Here is a 4,642-nt window from a genome sequence, read left to right on the forward strand (position 1 = left end):
CCCACACAAAGGACCTTGAGGGCCAAACCTGGGAGACTGTGCTTTATTCTGGGGACCACAGAGACCTAGTGGTGGTCTGCTATCCTTAAACATCCTCCTGGTTGTACAAAGACTCAGCTTGGCAATGACCTCTGCTGTAGAGCATTGGCCCCACCCAACCTCAGTGGCAGGCATTTGCTGTCAGCCACAGGTTTTCCTGTGTGCTCCCTGGTGTGATCAGCTGTGCCATCAACGCCCACACCAAGGCCTCCAGACCAGTGCGGGATGACAGAGCTAATCAACTGCCCTTCTCCTAATCCCAGTGTTCTCAACTCTTCCATCCTTCAGGAAGGACATTGCTGATCAATTTGATCTACCTCTTCTTTTTACTTTCCCTGTGCCAATGACTGGGTTTTCCTGCTTTCATTCTCAACACCTTCTTTCATGTATTCTTTTCTTTCCTCAACCTCAGACTTTGACATCTCACTGTCCGGTTCTCTCCAAGGCTCTTGATCAATCAGCACAGCCGTTGTGGCTGAATCCCCTCTTCAAACCTGCTGCTTTGATGTTGTCTACTAACTTTCACAGAGGAGGGAGCAGGGAGCTGGTAGGGAGACAGTGCAGATCTGGCTCCTTCGAAGGAGACACACCTACTGATGAGATGGATGGCCCCAAGGAAGTGCTGATGCACCAGAGAAATGTTTGGACCGATTGGAAAAACTTCTTTGAGGACAAATTGGACATTGATTTCTGATGCTTTCAAATGGAAAGACGGAAGTGCTCCTTGTTCTCTTTAAATAATCGGCAAGTCTAGGTAATTTTATCCAGGAAGTTGATTATATTGGAAATTTTGATTGATTCAGAAACATAATTATTTTAATTCAGGAATATACAAAGTTACATTGGTTAAAACAATCATTTTCCTATCTCAGGCTTAAACAGATTATAGGATGCTTTGTTGTACTCTCTGTGGATGGCTATTGAGCAAAATCTGGATCTCCCAGCTGCTTTATTTGCTTCCTTTTTGGGCTCAAAACAAAAAAGCAGAGCTATTCCTTTTCTCTCCAATGCTTCAGGGACAAGGAGTTTGAACAAGTACAAAGTCAGCTTCCTGGAAAATCCTTTGGAGAACTATTGAGAGGGTGATCAGAAACAACATCTCATAAAAACAGAGGGCCCAGGAGGAAGATGAGGATGTGCCATGAGGTGTTTTTTTTTTTTTTTTTTTATTTAGCAAGCCTGAAATTTCCTTACTCTATCATTTTTCCCCATGGCTTCTGGAACCTCCCCAACCCAACCTCTACCACCTGAGTTTTGCTTGATCCTCTACCAGCACGTTCAACTGTTTCCCCCTGCTGATTCCCATATCTTTACAGATGTTAGTAATATTAGCCCTGCCCACTTACAACTCTTTGAGGTCTTAGAAACTACCCAAAAATACCCAGAGAAATGGTTCACAAATTCTCAATGAAAACTCCATTGAAATTTACAGTGATGGTTGGGCAGACATGGACCTACTGGATAAGAATCCCATGTTCCTCATCAGAGCAGGGGGTTTCGATATCAAGCTCCAACTCCTGACTCCAGCTTCCTGCTAACTCAGATGCTGGGAGGCAGCAGTGATGGCTCAGGTAATTGAGTTCTTGCCACCCATTTTGGAAACCTGTGTTGGCTTCCCAGTTCCCAAGCTCAATCCCAGCTATTGCAAACATTTGGGGAGTAAATCAGCAGATGGGAACTCTCTCTCCCTCTGTCTCTGTCTCAGTTTCTGCCCTTTTCGCCTAAAATAAACAAATAAACTTTTTTAAAGAAAAGGAAATTTGCACTGATGGGAAATGGTCTCAGTTGAGGGGACCTTAATCTGAAGAGATTTGGCTCTCCACTGAACCATTATGGCCAAAGCACTAGATGAACATCTGCTTTGCTGCAATTCGATTGTTGCCATCTTTGTACTACAAATGGATGGTTGAGGTTGAGACTCCAGGCATCGATTGCCTTGGAAAGCCAACTCTGATCATGTGGCAGGTCCCCCCAAGACAGAACTGGAAGCTCAGAGGAAGAGCCAGCCCAGCACAGAGGAGAAGGAGGCAGAAGGGTGTCTTAGTGCAGTGGGCAAGCCCTGAGGTCAAGACTGTCTATTTTTGAATCCTTATTTCTGTCATCCATTTTCTGTGTAAGACTGGCAAAGTTTTTAAACATTCTTTTGCTTTGTCATAAGAAATCCAAAAGTAGTACTGACAGCAGAGATGCAAACATATGAAAATTATTGCTAGATGATCCTTGCACAGGGTATCTCGGACCCAACCTTGCTGGTGTGCAGAAACTGGATTTCCCATTACTCTTGTGAAACCACTCAGACTTCCAGTTAATATCCACACACTCTGTTTAAATGTCTTTAGGATTACTGATCATCTAGGTTTTAGCAGAAGTTTTCTCTATTACTGTAGCAGTACAGGAAAAGGTCTGTAGCCTATGGCCAAGGAGACAGACATCCATATTTAAACCTGCCTCTGGCTCCTAGGCACCAGCCACAGGCACTCTCTGGGACCCAACTGCCTTTATCTGTTAAATCATCACCACAGTTGAAATAACAAACTTTGCATTCCACTGAAAAGTTATCTTCTGCCTCTCTGTAATCCATCCATCCCTGCTTCTACTCTCATTACCAAGCAACCACTGATCTGTTTTATGTCAGTGTGGATTATTTTTCAATTTATTGAATTTTATTTAAATGGAATCATACAGAATGTATTCCTTTCTTTTTAATTTGGAGTCATTCACTCAACAAAATTATTTTGAGATGCATCCAGTTGTGCTTCAAATGTTTATTCATGTTTCTTACTGAATCACATTCCATTGTATGGATATAAAACATTTGTTTGACCACCCAGCTGCTATGTATAGATATTTGGCTTTTGTTTGGTTTCTTTGCTATTTCAAGTATAACTGCTGTGCACATTTGCATAGAACTATTTTTTTTTTGTATTTTCATTTTTCTTGGGTAAATATCTAGAGGTAGAATGATTGTGTTATAGGTTAGGTTAACATTTAATTTCTTAAGAAAGTTCCAGATGGTTTGATTCCCACTACCAGTGCATCAGAGTTCCAGTTCCTCCACACCCTTTCCAACACTGGTGTGATCAGTCTTTAACTTGCAGACATGCTACTGTGCATCTAGTGGGAATGTCATTGTAGTTTCAGTTAATATTTCTCCAATGAATAGAATGTTGAGCTTCTTTTCTTGTGTTTATCAGTCATTTGGATTTGGGTATCCTTTGCTATGAGTGACCATAAGTTTTTGCCCATTTTCTTATAAGTTGTTTGTCTTATTATTGATTTATAAGAGTTTAAATTTGTTTTTAATCTGGGTTCAAGTTATTTGTTTGATGTATGTATTGTGAATATTTTCTCCTGGTATGTGCCTTGTCCTTTTGTTTTCTTATGATGTCTTTTTTTGGCTCTTTATAGAAGGCATTTAATTTTGATTACAGGGTGTAGAAATTAGCAATTTGGTAGAATCAGAAACAGAGAGCAGAGGATTCTAATTTTGATGAAGCCTGACTTTTTTTTTCTTTTATGGTTCATGATTTTTTTCTCCAAGAAACCTTTGCATATCCAAGGTCACAAAGTTATTCTCCAGTTCTCTTCTAGAAATTCTATGCTTTAGAGTTTTACATTATGAATTAATTATTTTGTATGATGTTAAGGAAGTTTCAATACTTTTTACAGCTTAACTCTCAGAATATTGTTTTCGAAAAGAATTTCCTTTCTCTATTGAATTGCCTTAATATTTGAAAAAATCAATTGATCAAATGTGGGTGGTATGTTTCTGGAATCTATTCTGTTCCTTTGCTCTGTGTGACTGTCTCTTCACCAACGTCAAACTGTCCTGATTGCTGCAATCAGGGAAGTAAGTCTCCAGTATTACTCACTATAAACCATTATTCTGGATACTTTGCATTTCCGTACACATTTCAGCATTTATGTGAATATGAATTATCTAAAATCTAGAATTTCCATATACATTTTGGCTTAAAAATTTCTACAAAAGTGCCTACTGGAATATTGTTTGAGGTTACATTGGATATGGGAAGAATTTCCATCTCCTGGCATTGAAGAAAACTTTTCATGTATTTGAGTTTCTCTAAAATTTTCTTGATAATGCTTCATAATTTCAGCATAGAGGTCTTAGAAATCTTTGTTAGGTTTATTCCCACATGTCCTGTAATTTTTGGTGCTACTCTAAATGGATTTTTTAATGTCACTTTTATTTGGTTGCTATTGGAATATAGGAAAAAACACTGATCTTCTATGTTTTAACCTAGCAGCCTAAGACCCTATTAAATTAATTCACTAATTCTAATACTCATTTTTGTAGCTTCCCTGGGATTTCCTACATGAACAATCACATCATCTGCCACTAGGGAGGGTTTTACTTCTTGTTTCCTGTCTGTATTTTTTTTCTTGTCATAATACAATGGCTAGAATCTCCAGAAAAGTACTCAGTAATATGGTAAGAGCAGGCATTCTTAGCATATTTCCAGTTCTAGGGGATGTAGTATTTTTGTCTCTTACCATTAAATATGTTAGCTGTTTTTCATTTGTTTTTGTTTTGCTTTTTTAAAAAGATTTATTTATTTATTTGAAAGTCAGAGTTGCAGAG

The sequence above is a fragment of the Oryctolagus cuniculus genome, chromosome 4 (genome assembly GCF_051225735.1).
Source record: "Oryctolagus cuniculus isolate XC-2025 breed Fujian yellow rabbit chromosome 4, ASM5122573v1, whole genome shotgun sequence".
NCBI classification, from domain to species: Eukaryota; Metazoa; Chordata; class Mammalia; order Lagomorpha; family Leporidae; genus Oryctolagus; species Oryctolagus cuniculus.